Source organism: Equus caballus, chromosome 5, assembly GCF_041296265.1.
Source record: "Equus caballus isolate H_3958 breed thoroughbred chromosome 5, TB-T2T, whole genome shotgun sequence".
Lineage (NCBI taxonomy): Eukaryota > Metazoa > Chordata > Mammalia > Perissodactyla > Equidae > Equus > Equus caballus.
The window spans coordinates 64,654,250-64,669,727 of NC_091688.1; positions in this window are offsets into that span (position 1 = coordinate 64,654,250).

Consider the following 15,478-nt stretch of genomic DNA (forward strand, 5'->3'; position numbering starts at 1 on the left):
TGTGTACTAGTCTTTGTGCAGATGTCTTTTGGTTTCTCTTGGCTAAATACCTAGATGTAGAGTGACTGGGTCACATTATAGATGTATGTTTAACTTTGTAAGAAGCAGTCAAACTGTTTTCCCAAGGTGGTTGTTCCATTTTACATTCCCACCAGCAGTGTGTGAGGGTCTGTACCTTTCAGCTAATCATTCCCAGCACTAGCGCAGTGATTGACACATAGGAGGTACTAAATATTTAAAAGAAAACTGATTCTCTTCTCACAACATGTGACACCAAATGTGTGGGTTTCCCCCACACCCACACCAACCAGTTTTCCAACTCTTTGGACACCAGCTGGGCATCCTATAATTCAGTTCAATTCTGACACTAACTACTCAGAGTTAGAAGACACTGCACAGGGTAAGGACCCTGTCCCTCAACACTGCCCCAACTTAAGACACCAGTCGTAAGTAGTGACGACCGACCGCCCCCCCGCCCCCCGCCGTTGCCCATACCTCCTGCTTGGATATAAATCAAAGCTTCCCACTGACACCTTCAGGTTCAATATTTTGCTATCACAGCTCACAGAACTCAGGGAAACACTCGTTACAAAGGATATTATAAACAATATTATCCTTTAATGTAAAGAATCAGCCAGATGAAGTGGTATATAGGGTGAGGTCCAGAAAAATCCCAAGTGCAGGAGCTTCTTTCCTGTGGAGTTGTGGTGCACCATCCTGTCGGCACATGGATGTGTTCCTCAACGTGGAAGCAATCTGAACCTGATTTCTTTTTTTTTTTTTTTTTGAGGAAGATCAGCCCTGAGCTAACATCTGCTGCCAATCTTCCTCTTTTTGCTGAGGAAGACCAGCCCTGAGCTAACATCCCTGCCCATCTTCCTCTACTTTATATGTGGGACGCCTGCCACAGCATGGCTTGCCAAGCGATGCGATGTCTGCACCCGGGATCTGAACCAGAGAACCCGGGGCCGTCGAAGCGGAACATGGGAACTTAACCACTGTGCCATAGGTCCAGCCCCTGAACCTGATTTCTTAGGGTTTTTGTGGAGTTTCTATGCTTGGCATGATTGATCAAATCATTGGCTGTAGGGGTCAGGGGTGGGGCTGAAAGTTCCAACCCACTAATCACATAATTTGGTTTAGCACCCAGCTCCCACCTGAGGCTATCTAGGGTCCCACCTAGAGTCACTTCATTAGCATACAAAAGACTCATCATTCCAGAGATTTGAAGGGTTTTAGAAGCTCTTTTTTCTGGAACTGGGGACTAAGACCAAATATTGTAACAGAGGATGCTCCTATCACCCCTATCCCTCAGGATATCAACAAGCTTTTAGAAGATTTACTGCCAGGAACTGGGGCTGAAGACCAAATATATGTATTTTCTGTATCACGTTTTTAAGATTGGCACCTGAGCTAACATCTGTCGCCAATCTTTTTTTTTTTTTTTTCTGCTGCTTCTCCCCAAAGCCCCTCACTCAGTACATAGTTGTATAGTCTAGTTGTGAGTGCCTCTGGTTGTGCCATGTGGGACCCTGCCTCAGCATGGCCTGACAAGTGGTGCCATGCCCACACCCAGGACCCGAACCAGGGAAACCCTGGGCCACGGAAGCTGGATGCTCAAACTTAACCACTCGGCCACGGGGCCAGCCCCTATTTACTTATTGAGTGAACAAACGAATGAATTATTGGTGTTACATGGTTAAAGAGTAAAACTGATTCAAAGTCTTTAACAAATGTGAGAAGAGTCTAGGCAGTCCGTTAACGCCATGTCAGTGAAGGACAGAAAATAATATAACAAGAGGACGCCTGTCTCAAAGATGCAGCGGTTTCCCTCAAGGGTGGAGCGTTAATCACAATGTCAGCTAGCCCATTCCTAAGAATGAACCTGAATTATTTAAACTATGGTTTTTAAGGTATGGGATTATTTTAGACAAGGCATGTAAATTTTAGAAAAATTTACATTAAATTATTCAAGTCACTTAAGGTTTAACTTTCAGTTTGGGCAAGTTACTTGACTTTTCTCTGTGTTTGTTTTCTTATCTGTTACAATGAGGATGATGTTACTGATACTGAACCTCTTAATCTCCAATTCATGTGCCTGATGCACAGTAAGCCAATCACTGCTTGGAGATGGAGAAAGGTTTATTCAAATTGGCCAAAACAGGAAGGGGCAGGATAGGTTCTCTTAAATCTGCCTTAACAGGAGAAGAAAGCAGGTGGTTTTATAGAGCTAAGGGGCTTGGCAGGAGGAGTTTTGGAGAAACAAAGGGGTAATCCATGTTTCTTTCACTCCAGTTAAGCCCTTGGGCAATCTGATTTCTGGGTGTCAAGGGCAGCTGGGGGCTGGTTATCAGGTGATGTAACTTCCTTGAAGCCATTCTTTTTCTTCTGTTAAACAAGCTCACAAATCCTTGTGACCCATGAGTCATCCCTCAGGTTAAACAAGAAAACAGCAAATTGACAGGATTAACTTCTTTTCATCTATGTCTATGTTGGCAATAAGGTCGAAGGGTAATCTCATTGAATATTTATAGTAATCCTTAGGTACTCTGCTTCATTATTACCTACCCCATAGAATTTTGGGGGGTTTTTAGATTTTATTTTATTTTTGAGGAAGATTAGTCCTGAGCTAACATCTGCCACCAATCCTCCTCTTTTTGCTGAGTAAGATTGGCCCTGAGCTAACATTCATGCCCATCTTCCTCTATTTTATATGTGGGACTCCTGCCATAGCATGGCTTGCCAAGCAGTGTGTAGGTCTGCACCAAGGATCTGAACCAGCAAACCCTGGGCTGCCAAAGCAGAACGTGCGAAGTTAACTGCCGCACCACCAGGCTGGCCACCCCCATAGGGTTTTATGAGGATCAAATTTCTTGATATCTATGTGTGTGCTTAGAACAATACTTAGCACACATGCTGTGGCATTACGTATTTGCCATTGTTGTTTTCTAAATAGCTTTAACATTTTTTATATTCTAAATTCACCTTGAAAATGTTATTGCAGTCTTATTTTCTTTCTAAATCTCTAACAGTTAGCTTTTTACTTCCCATTAGGAATCTAAATTCTGATGCACTGTTTTGCCAGAGACATTTTTGTGTGGCTGCCAAGCATGTAGCATGGCCAGAGTTACAGATGGGAGTGATCTACTCAGCAGATGGGTCATAAACTTGTTGATACCAGTTTGTTTTAAGCTGCTAATAGGAAATAAGGAATATTCAGAGGTTATATCTCAAACCTTTGAAAATTATAGAAGGGGAGTAACAGTCAGGATGGGTCATGTCTCTATTTGGCCTTTGCAAACTTGTTGCCTCTTCTAAGTGAAATCGTCTCACTCACATTGCTGTTGACAGGGCAACCCTATGTGGCCGTGATTTATACCAAGAGACTCCGGCTCTCTGGCCACAGCCAGCTGGACTGGAAGTGGTACTGATCTCCATGCTAGCCAGTGACCTGTGACATAGCTCCCTGTGAGGGAGGTGAGCTGGGGCTTCCAGATCCTCGTGGGAATTTGAATGTGGAACAGAGAGAGAATCGAGCAGTTAGCAGTAGGCACTAAAGCAAAAAGAATGGAACGAGGAGGCCAGCCTGGTGGCGCAGTGGTTGAGTGCTCACATTCCACTTCAGCGGCCTGGAGTTCACCAGTTCGCATCCTGGGTGTGGACCTGGCACTGCTTGGCAAGCCATGCTGTGGCAGGCATCCCACATATAAAGTAGAGGAAGATGGGCACAGATGTTAGCTTGGGGTTAATCTTCCTAAAAAAAAAAAAAAGTCATTTTTTTAATCTTAAATATATACCCTTCTTTACACATTTTAATTCTTCACTTTGCTCACCACAATGCCCCTCTGAAGTAGGCAGGATAGATTTTATTAATCCTCATTCCACAGAGAAGGAAACTAAGGGGCAAGGAAAGCACTGAAAGGGTTAAGAAGGAAAGCTCAATCCTTGAGGGCCTCCAATGTGTTTTTCATATTTCCTTCCCAACCAAACTTCTCTTTGAGAAATCCGGATTTCGCAAGCCCACAGAGACAGCCCTGTGTCCCCAGTGAGCTCAACCATCCACTGCCCTTACATGTGATTGAACCAGGAGTGGAGATTTGACCAAAGTTGACCAAACAGATTTCCTCTCCTGAAACGTGGCGACTGAACGCACAGACACTGCATCTGTGAAGTGGGGAGACCACCCTCTGCCCGAGGCCCTGCCACATGATAGTGGGAGAACGGGGTCAGAGTCCCTGTGCTGTTGTAGAGGAGTTTTCCTCTTAATCCTGATCCTCGCAGGGCAGGTCCAGGTTTTGTGGGCTTATACCATGTGGGGGCCTTCATTAAGAAAAAATATTTTAAAATTATGGGTATGAAATCACAATTCTGCATGTCTGATGACTGGAGGAATTTTCTGCAGACTCTTGGAATCATGCATTTCAAATTTTATTTCTTCTTCTTTATTGCCGACATAGGCTCAGAGCTGGCCCATAGGACACACTCATATTAGGATTCGACATCTGGCCCTGCCCCTTCCCGTCAGGCTGCCAGACAGTTCAGTGGCCATTCTTACACCGAGACAGCCAGCAATAACTTCACTACTATGCAGGAAAAATACCCAACCCTTGGAAATTGATTACTGCATGATATTATAACATCGTGCCAGAGTATTCAGCCTGTCTCACAGACATCTGACTCTCTTGGGGCTTGTAACTTCCTCTGAGTTACTACCTACAAGTGAGAAGCCCCAGGTTACAACCCTGAAAATTAGAGGTTAACTTGTAGAAAACTGATAAGGTGGGCTAATTTTTTGTTTCCTCCTTGATAGCGAAGATACTCCAAAGGGCTTGCTTTTGTTGATTGGTAGGACATTATACAGTCATTTTTTTTTAAGATTGGCACCTGAGAAAACATGTGTTGCCAATCTTTTTTTTCTGTTCTTCTTCTCCCCAAAGCCCCCTGGTACATAGTTGTATATTTTAGTTGTGGGTCCTTCTAGTTGTGGTATGTGGGAGGCTGCTTCAGCATGGCTTGATGAGCGGTGCCATGTCTGCACCCAGGATCCAAACTGGCAAAACCCTGGGCCGCCGAAGCAGAGCGTGCGAACTTAACCACTCAGCCACGGGGCAGCCCCCATTATACAGTTTTACATATAATTTAGCAATCTGAGTTCATTCTTCCTTCCCCTACTAACAATATATACTCCAGTTCTTCAAATCTTTTCTTAAGCAGCTCTGTCATTCTGTTGGTTCCCTCACTGATGAGTTAAATAAAATGTTGCCCCATGTTCACTATCTGTTTGTATGAGAATTATGTCTTTAATAATTTGAGAATTGTACTTTATACTATACTCAGAAGTGACTGCAAAACACATTAAATGTATCTGCAAATCAACTTCCCCTTAGTGCCAGATTCCAGAAATGCTCACAGTTGCTCTAATGCTACCTGACACAAGTGGAAATGTGACAAATGTGTGTTAGAGTGGAAAAAAAGAGCAGTCTTGGGGCCAGCCCGGTGGCACAGCAGTTAAGTGCACACATTCCGCTTCGGTGGCCCAGGGTTCGCTGGTTCAGATCCCTGGTGCGCACATGGCACTGCTTCGCCAGCCATGCTGTGGCGGTATCCCACGTATAAAATAGAGGAAGATGGGCATGGATGTTAGCTTAGGGCCAGTCTTCCTCAGCAAAAAGGAAGATTGGTGGCAGATCTTAGCTCAGGGCTAATCTTCCTCAAAAAAAAAAAAGAGAGCAGTCTTTATCAAATACAGCTAAATGTAAAATTCATTTAAAAAATATGACCATGTAACACATTCTAGGCCCTCTCAGGACCTTGGGTGGAGTAAGTGAGGGTAACTGGATAAATCGAGTAATTTTTTCTCTGTAACTCACCTAGCTTAGCTACTACATATTAAATTACTTTTTCTTCGTGATGACTCCATATTAATTACGTGGTTTTAAAAATTCTCTTTATACAATAATCGATCCTCAAACACTGAGTGCAATGCACTGTGGGAGATCCTTTAGTTAAAAGACATTCTTACTCATTCTTTTGTGACTTGGATTATCTTGTTTCCTTTCCTTGGAAGGCCCTTCTCCCCATTTTGCCCTCCAAACCCAGGTGAGAGGTCACCTCTTCTCTGTAGATTTCTCTGACCCACCCCTACCCAAAGCAGAATGAATTGTCCTCTCATTTTATACCCCCACTGGTTTTTTTTTTTTTTTTTTGAGGAAGATTAGCCCTGATCCAACATCTGCTGCCAATCCTCTTTTTTGTTGAGGAAGACTGGCCCTGAGCTAACATCCGTGCCCATCTTCCTCTACTTTATATGTGGAACACCTGCCACAGCATGGCTTGCCAAGCAGTGCCATGTCCGCACCCAGGATCGGAACAGGTGAACCCCTGGCTGCCGAAGCGGAACGTGCAAATTTAACCACTGTGGCACTGGGCTGGCCCCACCCCCACTGGCTTTTTATATACCTCTCTTATAGTACTTACTGGATTCACTATAATATATATCTTTCTCTCCAACCAGGGTCAATGGAGACACTAAGGAGAAACTGGTCTATAATATTAAGAGATAGCAGAGAATAATTCATAAAGAAGATAACCAGCAAATGCATAGGCCCTAAATTATTTCACTCAATAAACATTTTTGAGTATTTATCATGTACCACAGGAATATGCAGTTGAAGGAAGATATTATTCCCACCCTAAAGGCATCAGGTAGTGCTTTATGTAATATTGGCAATCAACACACATTTATTGAAAAGAGATAGTTAAAACAAGAGCAACGTGAAAGAAGACGAACAGCAACACATACCTTACTTCCTTCTGTGGTAAGCAGACTACTGAATAATTTTTGCTTGTCCCTATAATGCAGCTTGTCCTCGTTATATAGATTAAATGACTGTTCCAGCCCAATTTTTTCCTGTCCAATATTTTCCTTACTCTGGAGTATGTAGATAGCTAAAGATTAATGGTTCCTGACAGCACTGCTTTGGCAGCATTTTATACTGCTTTTAAATCCATTAATTTTTTTTGTTAAATATCATGAGAAAATGTGTGACAAGTGGTGTGATCTAGCCATCAGGAACCATCTAATATCTGATGTTAGGAGGGCCTGACAAATGAGCTGAAGATCTGGTGAAGACAGATTTAACTCCTCTGTAATTTTTCTACCAATTTTCATTTTTGGTGGCTTTAATGTGGCTTTTATACTCATACAAATGGAAAACCACAGACTTTCAGTAATTTATTGATCCAATCAATAATCAATTCTTGAAGGCCAACTATGTGCCCAACACTGTTAAATGGGGTAACATTTAACAGAGTGGATCATCAATAAACATTACTGAACATTGTTTTTCTCTTTTCCTTTAAGAAGTTAAAAACTTTGAGATAGAAAGTTAACATTTATGAAATACCGCAGAATAAGTATCTGTTAAACTGCGTGACTCCAACAGGTAAAAGCAGCTTGAGGAAGAGTGAGATTACAGTAAGGATTAGAATGTTAGGTAAGAGTGAAGTTTAATTTGTTGACATCAGTTTACTGAACACCTTCTAGATTTCAGGCACCATAGCTGGGATATAAGGTTAAAATGCTACGGCCCTTGCCCTAAAGGAATTCACAGCTTCGGGGAGATATATATGTAAACAAACAATTACATTGGATGTAATGAATGACAGCAATGTAACTATGCATGATGTGCTACAGGAACCCAGAGGGAGGAGCCTCTGCCTAGGGAATCAGAGGTTTCTCAGGACGTGTGACATCTGAGCTGAATCTTAAAGAAGGAGTTAATCAGAGAACAAAGAATAGGCATTCCAAAAAGAAAGCGATGAAAAGCATACAAAACACTTTTTTTTCTTTGAGGAAGATTAGCCCTGAGCTAACTACTGCCAGTCCTCCTCTTTTGGCTGAGGAAGCCTGGCCCTGAGCTAACATCCGTGCCCATCTTCCTCTAACATCCGTGCCCATCTTCCTCTACTTTCTATGTGGGACACCTATCACAGCATGGTGTACCAATCGGTGCCATGTCCACACCCAGGATCCGAACCAGCGAACCCCAGGCCACAGAGAAGCAGAATGTGCGCACTTAACCGCTGTGCCACCAGGCCAGCTCCACAAACCACTTTTTATAAGGAAGGAGAACTTTCCTCCTGGTTAGCCTTCTGGGCACATCAAGTTTTAAATGGTCGTGATAATCTCATGCATTCAAGATTGAATGCGGGGCTGGCCCCATGGCTGAGTGGTTAAGTTCACAGGCTCCACTTCAGAGGCCAGGGGTTTCACCAGTGTGGATCCTGGGCACAGACATGGCACCACTCATCAAGCCATGCTAGGGCGGCATCCCACATGCCACAACTGGAAGGACCCACAGCTAAAAAAATATACAACTATGTACTGGGGGGCTTTGGGGAGAAAAAAGGAAAAAAAAACAAAACAAATATTGAATGCTGCCCAGCTGCCACAGAAAGAAGCAGAGGTGCCCAGCAGAGCCCAGTCTAGATCTGCTGACCCACAGACCCATGAGCAATAACAAATGACTTGTTTAAGTTGTGGAGTTTATGGTGGTTTGTTATGCAGAAATGGTTGACCAACATAGAGGTGTTATCATCCAGTTATGTACTGGGTCAACGGAAGGGCATAGGTGAAGAAGAATGGAGTCAGTTGGCTTTTTCTGACAGTCCAAGAGCGTGCACATGGAAAAGCAGAGAAATCAAAAGCTACATGAGTCAGGGTTGTCCAGAGAAATAGAACCAACAGGGTGTGTGTATATTTATATGTATGTACAGTCATGCACTGCACAATGACGTTTCAGTCAACAACGAACCATATATACCCCATAGTGGTCCCGTAAGATTAGCACTGTATAGCGTAGGTGTGTGGCAGGCTATGCCATCTAGGTGTGTGTAAGGACACTCCAAGATGTTCGCACAACTATGAAATCACCTAATGAGGCATTTCTCGGAATGTACCCCTATCGTTAAGCAACATGTGACTGTACGTAGAGATTTGTTTTAAGGAATTGGCTCATGTGATTGAGGAGGCTGGTAAGTCTAAAGTCCGCAGGATAGGCCAGGAGGCTGGAGACACGGGGAAAAATTGCAGTTGGAATCCAAAGGCAGTTGTTGGGGCCCAGGCTGGGCCATCCCAAAGTATCCCACAATAGCATACTGGTTATTTTGAATTAATGTTACTTGAAGAGCAAAAAGGGCATTCTGACCTTCCTGCCTCTGCTCCCCCGAAAGCAGGAAATAAACCTCCCCTGTGAAGGGTGCTCTCCCTGTGTCCTCATCAGCAGAGCTGGGGATTCAGGGCCAGAAGGCTGTGTAAAGAAACCTTGCCCATTGACCACCTCGAGCCGAAACTCTGCTGAAATTCATTTCTATTTATGTCCCTTGAATCTGAGTTTCTCTGTCCTGTCATTCCTCACAAATTTATTGTTTCTTGTTATGCTGCCTGCTTTGTTCACTCTCCAAGCATCGTTTCTCTATGATCTCCAATATGTATGTATTAAACTGGATTTTTCTCTTGTTAATCTGGTCTTGTGTCAGTTTTAGCATTAGTCCAGCCATAAAACACAACAAGGGCAGAAATGGGGTTTTCCCCCACCCCACCCTGACATGTCAGCTGGTAGAATTCCTTCTTGCTCTGGGGGAGGTCAGTCTTTGTTCTCTTAAGACCTTTAGTAGATTGGATGAGGCCTACCCACATTATAAAGGGTAATCTGCTTTGCTCAAAGTCTACCAATTTAAATGTTAATCTAATCCAAAAACCACTTTCCCAGAAACATCCAGAATAATGTTTGATCCAGTATCTGGGCACTGTGGTTTGGCCAAGTTGACTCATAGATTTTAACATTATGCCAGTTGAGAAGAACTGTGGAAAATCAGAGGTGCCTGTATGGAAGCCCTGAATGAGTCCCTCCTGTTCTGTAGCTGCAGGGCATATATGGCTAAGAGCAATGCACAGATCCTCAGAAAAGTCCCTAAGATTAATGGTTTGCTAGAAAAATTGATAGCTCAAATTTTAGTTTCCTAGCATGTGCTTATCAAGTTTTAACTTTAGTTAAAAAGCATTTGGGATGCAATCTTAAACTTTTATCCATTTATCCTTGTTATCTCTACCTGATGTCTCTTTGGCATCTCAAAGTTGACTGATCTCAGATTGAATGCTTAATTTTCAATCCTTTCCAATCTTCTCCCTCCAGTCTTTCCCATCTAGTGATGGCACCTCCATCTTTCCAGTTGATCATACCAAAAACCTGAGAAATATTCTTTTTTGGGGGTGAGGGGGTTCACTATTAATTTGTGACAAATATTCCACATCTGTGATCCTCTCCAATCAGAAGTTCTTGGAGATGATGCTGTTGGCCTTGCCCAATTGACAAATAAAAATGGCAAGTAATAGGATATATTGGAATATATGAGGAAGCCATTTGGTGTAAACCTAATTCAGCCTGACCTTGTCTTTCCAAAAGGGCCTGACCGAGGCCATTGAGCATGTATTGTATATCTGCTTTAGAGATTCCCTATGGCAAGAGCAAAAGGCCCTTGAGATAAAGGTGCAACTTCCCTCCCCCTCCCAACATTGGCGTCTCCTTAAGGATTAAGCATCTTTCCTTAGGCTAGAAGCTGATTGCTGCCCGCACCTGTGACTGCCCAGCTGGCGACAATAGACTTGCCTCCTGCTATGCCCACCGAGATAGCAGACCCACTACCTGCTGTGTCCATCAAGTGCTGTGCCGACAGGGCAATCTTGTGACTATTGTGGGAGGGACATTTCAATCATATGTGAAACACCCTCTTTGAGGGTATGTAACCACCCTTATACCCCCACTTCTTTGGAGTGCTCTGTTCCTTTGTGGAAAGACTCTCCCGGGTTATAATCCTAAAATTTAAGCTCAGAATAAACTCACCCAAATTTTCATTTATAGATTGGTTATGGATTATTTTCGTCGACACAATAAAAGAACAGAGTCATCTGACTCCTCTCTCCTGAGAATGGCCCCACAGATAGCACAGGTTTTAATATGAGATGAAGATTTGTGTGCAAGTAACCTTCCCAGAAGAAGCTGGTAAACGAGACAGGGAAGAAACCAGGCACTGGTGCAATTTTGGGTAAAGTCCTATGGATAATAGCTTCAGCCTGATACAGCAGGGGAACTCTGGAATGTAAAGTATATCCCATTATTGTTCCAACTTGAGGCAAAGGAGTTGACTTTTCTACAACCATACCAGTCAATCACTGGCAAAACGCTACCTAGGGGAATGTAAATTCTCAGACACTTCCAGCTCTCTGTGCACGTGGGCAAAGCTGCTCTAGGAGCTCTCAGGCAGTTAGCCAAAGTGGCTCAACTGGGTCCGGAGGATTCACTTCCAAGATAGTCACTCACATGGCTAGCAAGACAAGTTGATGCCGTTAGCAGGGGGTGGGGGTGGGGCAGATTTAGTTTCTCTCCATGTGGGTTTCTCCCCGGTCTGCTTGTTCTTCCTCACAGCGTAGCATCTGGGTTCCAAGAGCAGATGTGCCAAGAGACACTATTTATTTTATTTTATTGAGGTCATATTGGCTTATAACTGTATAAATTTCAGGTGTACATTCTTATGTATCGGTTTCTATATAGACTGCACCGTGTTCACCACCAACAGTCTAGTTTTTTCTGTCACCATGCATATGTGCCCCTTTACCGCTTCCACCCTCCCCCCATCCCCTTCCCCTCTGGTAACCACTAATCGGTTCTCCTTATCCGTGTGTTTGTTCATCTTCTACATATGAGTGAAATTATATAGTGTTTGTCTTTCTTTGTCTGAGAAGCTGCCAGTCTCTTAACACCTGGACCCAAAATGGCCCCTCATATTGTAGAGGAAGAAGAAATATTCCTCTACCCTCCAGGTTCATCTGGCTGGTGTAAGAATTAAATTGACGTGAGACAGAATAACAGGAGAAAATCAGACAAAGTTTAATAACATGTACACATGGTAGAAACCCAGGGAAACAAAGTAACTTGCCAAAATGGCTGAAGCCACCATCTTAATACCATCTTCAGCTAAAGACAAAGGAGCATGTTGGGGATAGCGGTCTGGGAATTCAAAGGGGAGGAAGGCAATTCACATGGAGATGGAAAAGCAAATGTTTGGTAAACAAACGTTTGTTGGGCCATCTATGGACCATGAGACCTGAGAGAGAACTTTGATAAAATGGGCCTTGCTTGGTTTTCCCCCTCCCCCGTCTAATACTATAGTTATCTATGGTATTAGCTCCTTTCTGAGACAGGCCTTCTATCTTAAAATCTTTTAGGCAGTTAAGGAGAAGGTCAACGTTTCTCACTGAGTCTTTTGTTCTTAAAGATAATCAAGACACCAAAGGTGTCTCTGTGGTGGCAAATTCTGATCCCTCACAGTATTTTATTCATTGGTGATATCACAAAACCCATCCAGATTCAAAAGGAGAAGAAATAGACCCCACTTCTCAATAGGAGTGTCAAAGAATTTGTGCTTTTTAATCTGCCATAATCTTCCTTTTGGCCACAAACTGTTTACATTCCTCTGACATGCAAAATACAATCACCTTCTCCCAGGACCTCGAAATAGTTCATCCTATTGTGAGGATCAGGTTGAAGCTGGCATGCAGGATAACTGTTCATCACTTTTTTTGTGGCGGACACCTACATCTGCTGCTGGACGAGAAGAGCCATAAGACAAGGATCTTTATCTGTCTTTTTCACTCAAACCAGTACTTGGTCCATAGTAGGTACACCATACATACTTACTGAATGGGTAATATGATTTAATTCTCATTTTTCAACCGAAAAACTTGACACTCAGACAGGGCAAGTAAATTTCCAAAGGTTAGACTCAAATTAGATCAAACAGTCAAATCAGTCAAATAGTCAAATCAGGATTTAAGGTCTATTTGATCTAAAACTCATTCTGAAAATACATAACATGGTCTGTGTCTCAATGGACTTAGAATCTGGCAGAGGGAGGTTAAGATTACATATGTGGAGAACATGAGATGACAAAGAGTAAGCTAAGGGCTTACCTTACCCTTGGGAAGGAACAGATGCAAGTGACAGCTTGAAACGGTCAAGATTTGGTGATTGTCCAAATGTGGGAAGGGTGGAAATGGATAGAGCCAGGGATGCTTTTCAGGCTGAGAGAGTGGGAGGCTAGGTGAATGATGAAATAGGCAAACTTGGAGAGGGAGCTGGACATGAGAGTTCAAGTTCATAAACGAGCCAACTAGCAGGTAAGGCAAAACTCTGGATGCCGGAATCCTGTACAGATCGCTTAATAACTTCTATAAAATTTGTTTAAAAATTTTTAAATTGTGGTAAAATATACATAAAACACCATTTTTAAGTGTAAGTTCAGGGGCATTAAGTACATTCTCATTGTTGTGCAGCCATCACCACTATTAAACAATCTGTCCTATTTCCTCCTCTTGCCAGCCTTTGGCATCCACCACTCTACTTCCTGTCTCTAGGAATTTGACTACTCTATGTATCTCACATAAATGGAGTCATACTGAAGGGGAGAAAATTAATTTTCCCTCCACCCTTCTAAGTTCTTGCCTGAGACTTCCTGTAATAAAAGACAGATTAATAAGAGAAAAAACTAACAGAAGTTTATTTATTAACATGTATACCTCAGGTGTACATGGGAGGTACCCAGGAAGAATGAATAACTCCCGGAGAAGGCCTGAGGCACCGCCTTAAATACCACCCTCAGTAAAGACAAAAGAAAGTTGTTGGGGTGGGGGTGGGACACGTGGGTTATGGGAGGTTACCAGGTAAACAAGGGTAAGGTTAGTTTTGCAGATTTAAATCACTCTCTTCTCCATTGCTGATTTCTTCTGATGTAGTCATCTTTCTCTGCCTGGGATAGAGAGGGAGACACTCTTACAAATGGAGATTTCCTTTATAAATGTAAATTTCCCCTACAAAGTACAACTCCTACTGTTTTTAGAGCTTCTCCTGTGACTCCTGTTTATTTAAATAATCAACTTAAAAGAATTCGTATGCCAAAGAGGCATATTTTGGGGTGGCATATTCTGCTCCCCTTCATTCCAGAAGGAATGAAGTCTAGAAGCTGAGTTGGTAGATTGTTCCATAGCTCACTGAACCAACTGTTTAATCCTGAGAATAGGTCAGTTAAGTTAAAAGAGTTGTGTCTCATTTCGGGAGGCAGTATTGCAGGTGGGCTCCCCAAGTTAGGCCTATATGGTACAAGCAGTCAGGTACTTAATAAGAAGCATTTTTATGGAAACAAAATAAAAGGAAGGTTAATGGTTAGAACAGACTATAAACTCAGCTTTTGAGTCCAGAGGGCAGTTAGTTGAGATTTCTAGATACTGAATTTGAAGCATCTTCAGTTGGAATGAGGAGAGGCAGTGGCAATCTGACAGATTTTCCTGGTTTGCAGTTTGAATGTCTCTGGTGATGCCATAAGATGTTTCAGTGAATTCTCTGAGTGGCCCACATGGCAAAAGTCACGACGGTTGTCCATTCATGAGCAGTTGTAGCGATCTCACTGAAGTTTATATCAAGTCATCCAGCTTCAGGGCCGGCCCAGTGGTACAGCGGTTAAGTGTGCACATTCCGCTTCGACGGCCCCAGGTTCGCCGGTTCGGATCCCGGGTGTGGACATGGCATGGCTTGGCAAACCATGCTGTGGTGGGCGTCCCACATATATAAAGTAGAGCAAGATGCACACGGATGTTAGCTCAGGGCCAGTCTTCCTCAGCAAAGGGAGGAGGATTGGCGAAAGATGTTAGCTCAGGGCTAATCTTCCTCAAAAATAAATAAATAAAAAATAAAATAAAATAAAATAAAAAGAACCCAGAAGTCATCCAGCTTCAGCTTTCAGGGCTTTGGGAAATGGGCAGTTTTTCTTCTTAGTGATTCCAAGTCAGGAGTGTGGGAGAAAATTGGAAATATTAGTTGAGAGAGTCAGATACTGCAGAAAACTAGAATAATTCAGGATCCAGTCGAGTTTACTGGTAGATAACAGAACCTCAAAGACAATGACTAGAATCTGATAGCCCTAAAAGTTTCCTACTGGACATTATTTTTCCTCCTCCCCCCACACGGCAGTATTTGTTCTTTTGTGACTGGTTTATTTCACTTAGCTTCAATGTCTTCAAGGTTCTGCCATGTTGTAGCATGTCAGAATTTCATTCCTTTTAACAAAGCCTGAATAATATTTCATCGTATGTATACACCACTTTTGTCTATCCATTTATCCAACGATGGACATCATTTTGACCTTTTGCTATCTGAATAACGCTACTGTGAACATTAGAGTATAAACATCCGTTCAATTTTCTATTTTTAATTCTTTTGAGTATATACTGTTAACAGGTAAACTGAAGAATATTGAAATTGTGAGACTTTGAGCAAACATCATTTCAGATTGGGCATCTCCTAACCACTGCCAGGAACCAGAGGAAAGATTTTTACAGGGAAGATGCCAAAGAAAGAGAGGAAAA